General features: G+C 54.4%; 1 protein-coding gene across 3 annotated transcripts in view; it reads left to right on the top strand.

The window, feature by feature from the left end:
• Nucleotides 1-13,365, top strand: part of NUF2 (NUF2 component of NDC80 kinetochore complex) — a 237,608-nt gene that overhangs the window by 208,618 nt on the left and 15,625 nt on the right. The window lies entirely within an intron of this gene.

Below are 13,365 nucleotides of genomic sequence, written 5' to 3'. Positions count from 1 at the left end.
ACCTCCCCACACCCCGACCGAGCAGATGCCCTGCTGCAGGCGGTGGACTCTCTAAGAGCAGAAAGAGTAGTGATCCCGGTCCCCCCTCAGGAACGAGGGCAAGGATTTTACTCCCATCTCTTTGTGGTTCCAAAAAAGGACGGCTCCTTCCGTCCTGTTCTGGACCTAAAACTGCTCAACAAGCATGTGAACGCAAGGCGGTTCCGGATGGAATCCCTCCGCTCCGTCATTGCCTCAATGTCTCGAGGAGACTTCCTTGCCTCAATAGACATCAAAGATGCCTATCTCCACGTGCCAATTGCTACGGAGCACCAACGTTTCCTACGTTTTGTAATAGGAGACGACCATCTTCAGTTCGTAGCTCTGCCATTCGGTCTGGCGACAGCCCCAAGGGTTTTCACCAAGGTCATGGCGGCAGTGGTAGCTGTCTTGCACTCTCAGGGACACTCGGTGATCCCTTACCTGGACGATCTACTTGTCAAGGCACCCTCTCTCGAGGCATGCCAACTCAGCCTGAATATTACGCTGGATACTCTCCAGACTTTCGGGTGGATCATCAATTTTGCCAAGTCAAATCTGTCACCGACCCAATCACTAACGTATCTTGGCATGGAGTTTCATACTCTATCAGCGATAGTGAAGCTTCCGCTGAACAAGCAGCGTTCACTACAGACAGGGGTGCAGTCTCTCCTTCAAGGACAGTCGCACTCCTTAAGGCGCCTCATGCACTTCCTAGGGAAGATGGTGGCAGCCATGGAGGCAGTTCCCTTTGCGCAGTTTCATCTGCGTCCACTTCAATGGGACATTCTCCGCCAATGGGACGGGAAGTCATCGTCCCTAGACAGGAAAGTCTCCCTTTCCCAGACGACCAAGGACTCTCTGCAATGGTGGCTTCTTCCCACCTCGTTGTCTCAGGGAAGATCCTTCCTGCCCCCATCCTGGGCAGTGGTCACGACAGATGCGAGTCTATCAGGGTGGGGAGCAGTTTTTCTCCACCACAAGGCTCAGGGGACGTGGACTCAGCAGGAGTCCACCCTTCAGATCAATGTTCTGGAACTCAGGGCAGTGTATCTTGCTCTCCTAGCTTTTCAGCAGTGGCTGGAAGGAAAGCAAATCCGAGTCCAGTCGGACAACTCCACAGCGGTGGCATACATCAACCACCAAGGAGGGACGCGCAGTCGGCAAGCCTTCCAGGAAGTCAGGCGGATTCTGACGTGGGTGGAGGACACAGCATCCACCATATCCGCGGTTCACATCCCAGGCGTAGAAAATTGGGAAGCGGACTTCCTCAGTCGCCAGGGTATGGACGCGGGGGAATGGTCCCTTCACCCGGAAGTGTTTCAGGAAATCTGTCGCCGCTGGGGGGTGCCGGACGTCGACCTAATGGCGTCTCGCCACAACAACAAGGTCACGGCATTCATAGCGCGGTCGCGCGATCAAAGAGCTCTGGCAGCAGACGCCTTAGTCCAAGATTGGTCGCAGTTCAGGCTCCCATATGTATTCCCGCCTCTGGCACTCTTGCCCAGAGTGTTACGCAAGATCAGAGCCGATTGCAGCCGCGCCATACTCGTCGCCCCAGATTGGCCGAGGAGATCGTGGTACCCGGATCTGTGGCATCTCACGGTCGGCCGACCGTGGTCACTCCCAGACCGGCCAGACTTACTGTCCCAAGGGCCGTTTTTCCATCGGAATTCTGCGGCCCTGAACCTGACTGTGTGGCCATTGAGTCCTGGATCCTAGCGTCTTCAGGATTATCCCAAGAAGTCGTTGCCACCATGAAACAGGCTAGGAAGTCCACCTCTGTTAAGATCTACCACAGAACGTGGAGAATTTTCTTATCCTGGTGCTCTGCACAAGGAGTATCCCCCTGGCCATTTGCATTGCCTACTTTTCTTTCCTTCCTGCAATCAGGGTTAGAAAAGGGCTTGTCGCTCGGCTCCCTTAAAGGGCAAGTCTCGGCACTATCCGTGTTTTTTCAGAGGCGTCTGGCACGCCTTTCTAAGGTGCGCACGTTCCTGCAGGGGGTTTGTCATATCGTGCCCCCGTACAAGCGGCCGTTAGATCCATGGGATCTGAACAGAGTACTAGTTGCTCTCCAGAAGCCGCCTTTCGAGCCTCTGAAAGATGTTTCCCTTTCTCGCCTGTCACAGAAAGTGGCCTTTCTGGTAGCGATCACGTCTCTTCGGAGAGTGTCTGAGCTGGCAGCTCTGTCATCCAAGGCTCCCTTCCTGGTGTTCCACCAGGACAAGGTAGTGTTGCGCCCCATTCAGGAGTTTCTCCCTAAGGTAGTATCCTCGTTTCATCTTAATCAGGATATCTCCTTACCTTCTTTTTGTCGTCATCCGGTTCACCGGTATGAAAAGGATTTACATTTGTTAGATCTGGTGAGAGCACTCAGAATCTACATTTCCCGCACGGCGCCACTGCGCCGTTCTGATGCACTCTTTGTCCTTGTCGCTGGTAAGCGCAAGGGGTCGCAGGCTTCTAAAGCCACCCTGGCTCGATGGATCAAAGAACCAATTCTGGAAGCCTACCGTTCTGCGGGGCTTCCGGTTCCTTCTGGGCTGAAAGCCCATTCAACCAGAGCTGTCGGTGCGTCCTGGGCATTACGACACCAGGCTACGGCTCAGCAAGTGTGCCAGGCAGCTACCTGGTCGAGCTTGCACACTTTCACCAAACATTATCAGGTGCATACCTATGCTTCGGCGGACGCCAGCCTAGGTAGAAGAGTCCTGCAGGCGGCAGTTGCCTCCCCATAGGGGAGAGCTGTCTTGCAGCTCTAATATGAGGTATTTCTTTACCCACCCAGGGACTGCTTTTGGACGTCCCAATCGTCTGGGTCTCCCAATAGAGCGCCGAAGAAGAAGGGAATTTTGTTACTTACCGTAAATTCCTTTTCTTCTAGCTCTTATTGGGAGACCCAGCACCCGCCCTGTTGTCCTTCGGGATTTTTGGTTTGTTTGCGGGTACACATGTTGTTCATGTTAAACGGTTTTCAGTTCTCCGATGTTATTCGGAGTGAATTTGTTTAAACCAGTTATTGGCTTTCCTCCTTCTTGCTTTAGCACTAAAACTGAGCATCCCGTGTTCCCACGGGGGGTGTATAGCCAGAAGGGGAGGGGCCTTACACTTTTTAGTGTAATGCTTTGTGTGGCCTCCGGAGGCAGTAGCTATACACCCAATCGTCTGGGTCTCCCAATAAGAGCTAGAAGAAAAGGAATTTACGGTAAGTAACAAAATTCCCTTCTTCTTCCCGCCCTCAGCCCTGCCAGTCAGGGGAAGGGCGGGACGCTGTACAGGGTATGGCTACAGTACAGCAGCACTGAGGGCTGGAGCATGCTTTGCATACTCCACCCCCCTCACTCTGCACAGTGGGGCACCAGTTCCCGCACTTTTCTGGGTCACGCCCACGGCTCCCTCCTCTCCTCAGGACGCTGGCAGCCATTACTCTCAGCTCTGCTAACGCTGGAGAGGACAGACAAGCTGAAAGAGACCCAGGCAGGAATTCTGGTGCCCACACAAACGCTTTGCAAGGGCGGTAAGCAGCACCTGTGGTGCTGGCCCCACTAGTGCAGAAGTGTATTTATAGTTTATGGATTATAGTCTATACTTTACACTGTATGGTGCACTGTTAATTTTTGGCTATATCTCCTCCTGTATTGCTCAGAGGAGACAACAGCATGTCGTCCACAAATAGCAAGGGACAGACTTACTATGCTGCCTGTGCAGCATGTACGGCTATACTGCCGGCAGGTTCCACTGACCCTCATTGTGTGCAATGCTCGGCCCCTGTGGCACTTACTCAGCCGGAGTCTCTGCTAAGGGTGACCCAGGGAGATCCACCTGTTAACGCTGTACAGGTGACAGGGACGGAGTTTGCAGTTTTTACTGAAAGACTTTCTGAGCCTATGGCTAAGATATTAGAAGGTCCCCCTCAGTTGGAACAGCAATGTCTTCCCGGGGTGTCTCATGGATCCCAGGGTGAGGTCTCTGACACGGACCGCAACCCCAGACCGACTAAGCGAGCTAGCTATGAAATCCCCTCGACATCATCACAATGTTCAGGGTCTCAGCGAGAGGACTCTCTGTATGATGAAGCGGAGCTAGCTGATCAGGATTCTGACCCTGAAGCCGCTCTCAACCTTGATACTCCTGATGGGGACGCCATAGTGAATGATCTTATTGCGTCCATCAATGAAATGTTGGATATTTCTCCCTCAGCTCCTCCAGTGGAGGAGTCAGCTTCTCAGCAGGAGAAATTCCGTTTCAGGTTTCCCAAGCGTACAAAGAGTATGTTTCTGGACCACTCTGACTTCAGAGAGGCAGTCCAGAAACACCGAGATTGTCCAGATAAGCGTTTTTCCAAGCGCCTTAAGGATACACGTTACCCTTTCCCCCCTGACGTGGTCAAGGGCTGGACTCAGTGTCCCAAGGTGGATCCTCCAATCTCCAGACTGGCGGCTAGATCCATAGTTGCAGTGGAAGATGGAGCTTCACTCAAGGATGCCACTGACAGACAGATGGAGCTCTGGTTGAAATCCATCTATGAAGCTATCGGCGCGTCTTTTGCTCCAGCATTCGCAGCCGTATGGGCACTCCAAGCTATCTCAGCTGGTCAGGCGCAAATTGACGCACTCACACGTACGTCTGCGCCGCAGGTGGCGTCCATAACCTCTCAAACGTCAGCATTTGCGTCCTACACTATTAATGCTGTCCTGGACTCTGCGAGCCGTACGGCGGTTGCAGCCGCCAATTCGGTGACAATACGCAGGGCCTTATGGCTGCGGGAATGGAAGGCAGATTCGGCTTCCAAAAAGTGCTTAACTGGTTTGCCATTTTCTGGCGAACGTTTATTTGGTGAGAGATTGGATGAAATCATCAAACAATCCAAGGGAAAGGAAACATCCTTACCCCAAGCCAAACCAAAAACACCCCAACAGAGGAGGGGACAGTCGAGGTTTCGGTCCTTTCGGGGTGCGGGCAGGTCCCAATTCTCCTCGTCCAAAAGGCCTCAGAAAGATCAGAGGAACTCCGACGCGTGGCGGTCTAAATCACGCCCTAAAAAGACCGCCGGAGGTGCCGCTGCCAAGGCGGCTTCCTCATGACTTACGGCCTCCTCACACCGCATCCTCGGTCGGTGGCAGGCTCTCCCGCTTTTGCGACACCTGGCTACCACAAGTAAAAGACCGTTGGGTGAGAGACATTTTGTCTCACGGTTACAGGATAGAGTTCAGCTCTCGTCCTCCGACTCGATTCTTCAGAACATCTCTGCCTCCCGAGCGAGCCGATGCTCTGCTGCAGGCGGTGGACATTCTGTAGGCAGAAGGAGTGGTGGTCCCGGTTCCTCTTCAGCAACAGCGTCACGGTTTCTACTCCAACCTGTTTGTGGTTCCAAAGAAAGACGGGTCCTTCCGTCCTGTTTTGGACCTAAAACTGCTCAACAAACACGTAATGACCAGGCGGTTGCGGATGGAATCCCCCCTCCACTCTCAGGGTCACTCTGTGATACCCTACTTAGACGATCTGCTGGTCAAGGCACCCTCTCAAGAGGCATGCCAACACAGCCTCAACGTCACTCTGGAGATTCTCCAGAGTTTCGGGTGGATCATCAATTTTCCAAAGTCAAATCTGACACCGGTCCAATCGCTGACATATCTTGGCATGGAGTTTCATACTCTTCCAGCGATAGTGAAGCTTCCGCTGGACAAACAGCGTCCGCTACAGACAGGGGTACAATCTCTCCTTCAAGGTCGGTCACACCCCTTGATGCGCCTCATGCACTTCCTGGGGAAGATGGTGGCAGCAATGGAAGCAGTACCTTTCGCGCAGTTTCACCTGCGTCTCCTTCAAGGGGACTGGGAGGTGGTTACGACGGACGCGAGCCTGTCAGGGTGGGGAGCAGTTTTTCTCCACCACAGGGCTCAGGGTACGTGGACTCAGCAAGAGTCCTCACTTCAGATCAATGTATTGGAGATCAGGGCAGTGTATCTTGCCCTAAAAGCGTTCCAGCAGTGGCTGGAAGGCAAGCAGATCCGAATTCAGTCGGACAATTCCACAGCGGTGGCTTACATCAACCACCAAGGTGGGACACGCAGTCGGCAAGCCTTCCAGGAAGTCCGGCGGATTCTGCTGTGGGTGGAAGACGATTGGTCGCAGTTTCAGCTTCCTTATGTGTTTCCTCCTCTGGCACGGTTGCCCAGAGTGTTACGCAAGATCAGGGCCGACTGCCGCCGCGCCATCCTCGTCGCTCCAGACTGGCCGAGGAGGTCGTGGTACCCGGATCTGTGGCATCTCATGGTCGGCCACCCGTGGGCACTGCCAGATCGACCAGATTTGCTGTCTCAAGGGCCGTTTTTCCATCTGAATTCTGCGGCCCTCAACCTGACTGTGTGGCCATTGAGTCCTGGATCCTAGCGTCTTCAGGATTATCTCAAGAGGTCATTGCCACTATGAGACAGGCTAGGAAACCAACGTCTGCCAAGATCTACCACAGGACTTGGAAAATATTCCTGTCGTGGTGCTCTGCTCAGGCGTTTTCTCCCTGGCCTTTTGCCTTGCCCACTTTTCTGTCCTTTCTTCAATCCGGATTGGAAAAGGGTTTGTCGCTAGGCTCCCTTAAGGGACAAGTCTCTGCGCTCTCTGTGTTTTTTCAGAAGCGCCTGGCCAGGCTCCCACAGGTACGCACGGGCCTGCAGGGGGTTTGTCACATCGTCCCTCCTTACAAGCGTCCGTTAGAACCCTGGGATCTGAACAGGGTGCTGATGGTCCTTCAGAAACCACCGTTCGAGCCAATGAGGGATATTTCGCTCGCACGCCTTTCGCAGAAAGTGGTTTTTCTAGTAGCAGTCACCTCACTTCGGAGAGTGTCTGAGTTGGCAGCGTTATCATGCAAAGCTCCTTTCCTGGTGTTTCACCAGGACAAGGTGGTTCTGCGTCCGGTTCCGGAATTCCTCCCTAAGGTGGTATCCCCTTTTCATCTCAATCAGGACATCTCCTTACCCTCGTTTTGTCCTCATCCAGTTCACCAATGTGAAAAGGATTTGCACTTGTTAGATCTGGTGAGAGCACTCAGACTCTACATTTCTCGTACGGCGCCCCTGCGCCGCTCGGATGCACTCTTTGTCCTTGTCGCTGGCCAGCGTAAAGGGACACAAGCTTCCAAATCAACCCTAGCTCGGTGGATCAAGGAACCAATTCTCGAAGCTTACCGTTCCTCGGGGCTTCCGGTTCCCTCAGGACTGAAGGCCCATTCTACCAGGGCCGTGGGAGCGTCCTGGGCCTTGCGACACCAGGCTACGGCTCAGCAGGTGTGTCAGGCAGCTGCCTGGTCGAGCCTGCACACTTTCACAAAACACTATCAGGTGCATACCTATGCTTCGGCAGATGCCAGCCTAGGTAGGCAAGTCCTTCAGGCGGCAGTTGCCCACCTGTAGGACGGAGCCGTTACGGCTCTATTATGAGGTATTATTTACCCACCCAGGGACTGCTTTTGGACGTCCCAATTGTCTGGGTCTCCCAATTAGGAGCGACAAAGAAGAAAGGAATTTTGTTTACTTACCGTAAATTCCTTTTCTTCTAGCTCCAATTGGGAGACCCAGCACCCGCCCCTGTTTTTTGTATACACATGTTGTTCATGTTAAATGGTTTCAGTTCTCCGATATTCCTTCGGATTGAATTTACTTTAAACCAGTTTATAATTTTTTCCTCCTTCTGGCTTTTGCACCAAAACTGATGAGCCCGTAGCAGCACGGGGGGTGTATAGCCTGAAGGGGAGGGGCTTTACACTTTTAGTGTAATGCTTTGTGTGGCCTCCGGAGGCATAGCTATACACCCCAATTGTCTGGGTCTCCCAATTGGAGCTAGAAGAAAAGGAATTTACGGTAAGTAAACAAAATTCCCTTCTTTCCAAGCGCCTTAAGGATACACGTTACCCCTTCCCCCCTGACGTGGTCAAGGGCTGGACTCAGTGTCCCAAGGTGGATCCTCCAATCTCCAGACTGGCGGCTAGATCCATAGTTGCAGTGGAAGATGGAGCTTCACTCAAGGATGCCACTGACAGACAGATGGAGCTCTGGTTGAAATCCATCTATGAAGCTATCGGCGCGTCTTTTGCTCCAGCATTCGCAGCCGTATGGGCACTCCAAGCTATCTCAGCTGGTCAGGCGCAAATTGACGCACTCACACGTACGTCTGCGCCGCAGGTGGCGTCCATAACCTCTCAAACGTCGGCATTTGCGTCCTACGCTATTAATGCTGTCCTGGACTCTGCGAGCCGTACCGCGGTTGCAGACGACAATTCGGTGGCAATACGCAGGGCCTTGTGGCTACGGGAATGGAAGGCAGATTCGGCTTCCAAAAAGTGCTTAACTGGTTTGCCATTTTCTGGCGACCGCTTGTTTGGTGAGAGATTGGACGAAATCATCAAACAATCCAAGGGAAAGGAAACATCCTTACCCCAGGCCAAACCAAAAACACCCAAACAGAGGAGGGGACAGTCGAGGTTTCGGTCCTTTCGGGGGGCGGGCAGGTCCCAATTCTCCTCGTCCAAAAGGCCTCAGAAGGATCAGAGGAACTCCGACGCATGGCGGTCCAAATCACGCCCTAAAAAGACCGCCGGAGGTGCCGCTACCAAAGCGGCTTCCTCATGACTTACGGCCTCCTCACACCGCATCCTCGGTCGGTGGCAGGCTCTCCCGCTTTTGCGACACCTGGCTGCCACAAGTAAAAGACCGTTGGGTGAGAGACATTTTGTCTCACGGTTACAGGATAGAGTTCAGCTCTCGTCCTCCGACTCGATTCTTCAGAACATCTCCGCCTCCCGAGCGAGCCGAGGCTCTTCTGCAGGCGGTGGGCATTCTGAAGGCAGAAGGAGTGGTGGTCCCGGTTCCTCTTCAGCAACAGGGTCACGGTTTCTACTCCAACCTGTTTGTGGTTCCAAAGAAGGACGGGTCTTTCCGTCCTGTTTTGGATCTAAAACTGCTCAACAAACACGTAATGACCAGGCGGTTCCGGATGGAATCCCTCCGCTCCGTCATCGCCTCAATGTCCCAAGGAGATTTCCTAGCATCGATCGATATCAAAGATGCTTATCTCCACGTACCGATTGCTCCAGAGCATCAGCGTTTCCTGCGCTTCGCCATAGGAGACGAACACCTTCAGTTCGCGGCACTGCCATTCGGCCTGGCGACAGCCCCAAGGGTTTTCACCAAGGTCATGGCTACAGTAGTTGCGGTCCTCCACTCTCAGGGTCACTCGGTGATACCTTACTTAGACGATCTGCTGGTCAAGGCACCCTCTCAAGAGGCATGCCAACACAGCCTCAACGTTACTCTGGAGACTCTCCAGAGTTTCGGGTGGATCATCAATTTTCCAAAGTCAAATCTGACACCGGTCCAATCGCTGACATATCTTGGCATGGAGTTCCATACTCTTCCAGCGATAGTGAAGCTTCCGCTGGACAAACAGCGTTCACTTCAGACAGGGGTGCAATCTCTCCTTCAAGGTCGGTCACACCCCTTGAGGCGCCTCATGCACTTCCTGGGGAAGATGGTGGCAGCAATGGAGGCAGTTCCTTTCGCGCAGTTTCACCTGCGTCCTCTTCAATGGGACATCCTACGCAAATGGGACAGGATGCCGACGTCCATAGACAGGAACGTCTCCCTCTCTCAGGCAACCAAAGCTTCCCTTCGGTGGTGGCTTCTTCCCACCTCATTATCGAAGGGGAAATCCTTCCTACCCCCATCCTGGGCGGTGGTCACGACGGACGCGAGTCTGTCAGGGTGGGGAGCAGTCTTTCTCCACCACAGGGCTCAGGGTACGTGGACTCAGCAAGAGTCCTCACTTCAGATCAATGTTCTGGAGATCAGGGCAGTGTATCTTGCCCTAAAAGCGTTCCAGCAGTGGCTGGAAGGCAAGCAGATCCGAATTCAGTCGGACAACTCCACAGCGGTGGCTTACATCAACCACCAAGGTGGAACACGCAGTCGGCAAGCCTTCCAAGAAGTCCGGCGGATTTTGATGTGGGTGGAAGCCACGGCCTCCACCATCTCCGCAGTTCACATCCCGGGCGTAGAAAACTGGGAAGCAGACTTTCTCAGTCGCCAGGGCATGGACGCAGGGGAATGGTCCCTTCACCCGGACGTGTTTCAGGAGATCTGTTGCCGCTGGGGGATGCCGGACGTCGACCTAATGGCGTCACGGCACAACAACAAGGTCCCAACATTCATGGCTCGATCTCAAGATCACAGAGCTCTGGCGGCAGACGCCTTAGTTCAGGATTGGTCGCAGTTTCAGCTTCCTTATGTGTTCCTCCTCTGGCACTACTGCCCAGAGTGTTACGCAAGATCAGGGCCGACTGCCGCCGCGCCATCCTCGTCGCTCCAGACTGGCCGAGGAGGTCGTGGTACCCGGATCTGTGGCATCTCATGGTCGGACAACCGTGGGCACTGCCAGACCGACCAGACTTGCTGTCTCAAGGGCCGTTTTTCCATCTGAATTCTGCGGCCCTCAACCTGACTGTGTGGCCATTGAGTCCTGGATCTTAGCGTCTTCCGGATTATCTCAAGAGGTCATTGCCACCATGAGACAGGCTAGGAAACCAACGTCTGCCAAGATCTACCACAGGACGTGGAAAATATTCCTGTCGTGGTGCTCTGCTCAGGGTTTCTCTCCCTGGCCATTTGCCTTGCCCACTTTTCTGTCCTTTCTTCAATCCGGATTGGAAAAGGGTTTGTCGCTAGGCTCCCTTAAGGGACAAGTCTCTGCGCTCTCTGTGTTTTTTCAGAAGCGCCTGGCCAGACTCCCACAGGTACGCACGTTCCTGCAAGGGGTTTGTCACATTGTCCCTCCTTACAAGCGTCCGTTAGAACCCTGGGATCTGAACAGGGTGCTGATGGTTCTTCAGAAACCACCGTTCGAGCCAATGAGGGATATTTCGCTCGCACGCCTTTCGCAGAAAGTGGTTTTTCTAGTAGCAGTCACTTCACTTCGGAGAGTGTCTGAGCTAGCAGCGTTGTCATGCAAAGCTCCTTTCCTGGTGTTTCACCAGGACAAGGTGGTTCTGCGTCCGGTTCCGGAATTCCTCCCTAAGGTGGTATCCCCCTTTCATCTCAATCAGGATATCTCCTTACCTTCTTTTTGCCCTCATCCAGTTCACCAGTGTGAAAAGGATTTGCACTTGTTAGATCTGGTGAGAGCACTCAGACTCTACATTTCTCGTACGGCGCCCCTGCGCCGCTCGGATGCACTCTTTGTCCTTGTCGCTGGCCAGCGTAAAGGGACACAAGCTTCCAAATCAACCCTGGCTCGGTGGATCAAGGAACCAATTCTCGAAGCTTATCGTTCCTCGGGGCTTCCGGTTCCCTCAGGGCTGAAGGCCCATTCTACCAGGGCCGTGGGAGCGTCCTGGGCCTTGCGACACCAGGCTACGGCTCAGCAGGTGTGTCAGGCAGCTACCTGGTCGAGCCTGCACACTTTCACAAAACACTATCAGGTGCATACCTATGCTTCGGCAGATGCCAGCCTAGGTAGGCAAGTCCTTCAGGCGGCGGTTGCCCACCTGTAGGACGGAGCCGTTACGGCTCTATTATGAGGTATTATTTACCCACCCAGGGACTTCTTTTGGACGTCCCAATTGTCTGGGTCTCCCAATGGAGCGCCAAAGAAGAAGGGAATTTTGTTTACTTACCGTAAATTCCTTTTCTTCTAGCTCCAATTGGGAGACCCAGCACCCGCCCCTGTTTTTGTGTACACATGTTGTTCACGTTGAATGGTTTCAGTTCTCCGATATTCCTTCGGATTGAATTTACTTTAAACCAGTTTATAATTTTTTCCTCCTTCTTGCTTTTGCAGCAAAACTGAGGAGCCCGTGGCAGCACGGGGGGTGTATAGGCTGAAGGGGAGGGGCTTTACACTTTTAGTGTAATACTTTGTGTGGCCTCCGGAGGCATAGCTATACACCCCAATTGTCTGGGTCTCCCAATTGGAGCTAGAAGAAAAGGAATTTACGGTAAGTAAACAAAATTCCCTTCTTTTCCAACAAAATTTACATAAAAAAATTTTTTAGGTACCACATCACATTTGGAGTGATTTGAGAAACCTAGGCAACAGAAAATACCCAAAAGTGACCCCATTCTAAAATCTGCACCCCTCACTCTGCTCAAAACCACATCCAAGAAGTTTATTAACCCTTTAGGAGCTTCACAGCAACCAAAGCAATGTAGACGAAAAAATGAAAATTTTACTTTTTTAACACAAAAATGTTACTTTAGCCATAAAAATTAGTATTTTCACAAGGGTATCAGGAAAAATGCATCATAAAATGTATCGTGCATTTTCTCCTGAGTACGCAGATACCTCATATGTGGTGGAAATCAAATGTTTGGGCACACGGCAGGACTCTGAAGGCAAGGAGCGCCATTTTGAGTGCAAAATTAGCTGCAAGCCACCCTCCCCCCACATGTGCTGCAAGCCACCCTCCCCCCACATGTGGGGGGAGGGTGGCTTGCAGCACATGGAGGGATAGGAGGTGTAGTGGCGATGAAGGAGGCGGCGGCCGATTCGGGGGCGGCAGCGGCTGAAAAAGGTGGGTGCGACAGTGGTGGATCGGGAGCGGCGGCGGGGACAGTGGCGGCGGGGACAGTGGCGAGCGTGGCGGCGGGGACAGCGGTGAATCGGGAGCAGCGGCGGGGACAGCGGCGAGCGTGGCGGCGGGGACAGCGGTGGATCGAGCGTGGCGGCGGGGACAGCGATGGATCGGGAGCGGCGGCGGGGACAGCGGCGAGCGTGGCGGCGGGGACAGCGGTGGATCGAGCGTGGCGGCGGGGACAGCGGTGGATCGGGAGCGGCGGCGGGGACAGTGGCGAGCGTGGCGGCGGGGACAGCGGTGGATCGGGAGCGGCGGCGGGGACAGTGGCGAGTGTGGCGGCGGGGACAGCGGTGGATCGAGCGTGGCGGCGGGGACAGCGGTGGATCGGGAGTGGCGGCGGGGACAGTGGCGAGCGTGGCGGCGGGGACAGCGGTGGATCGGGAGCGGCGGCGGGGACAGTGGCGAGCATGGCGGTGGGGACAGCGGTGGATCGAGTGTGGCAGCGTGGCGGCGGGGACAGCGGTGGATCGGGAGCAGCGGCGGGGCTGGCGGGGCGATCGGAGACAGCGGCGGGGCTGGCGGTGGCGATCGGACCCGCGGCGGGGCTGGCGGTGGCGGGCGGGGCGATCGGACCCGCGGCGGGGCTGGCGGTGGCGGGCGGGGCGATCAAAGACAGGGGCGAGCGGCGGGGCTGGCAGGGCGATCGGGGACAGGGGCGAGCGGCGGGGCTGGCAGGGCGAGCGGGGACAGGGGCGAGCAGCGGGGGCAGCAACTTACCG

The sequence above is a fragment of the Anomaloglossus baeobatrachus genome, chromosome 8, assembly GCF_048569485.1.
Source record: "Anomaloglossus baeobatrachus isolate aAnoBae1 chromosome 8, aAnoBae1.hap1, whole genome shotgun sequence".
In the NCBI taxonomy this organism is placed as follows: Eukaryota; Metazoa; Chordata; class Amphibia; order Anura; family Aromobatidae; genus Anomaloglossus; species Anomaloglossus baeobatrachus.
The sequence above is the reverse complement of the archived record's forward strand: the minus strand, read 5'-3'. Positions and strand labels throughout refer to the sequence as shown.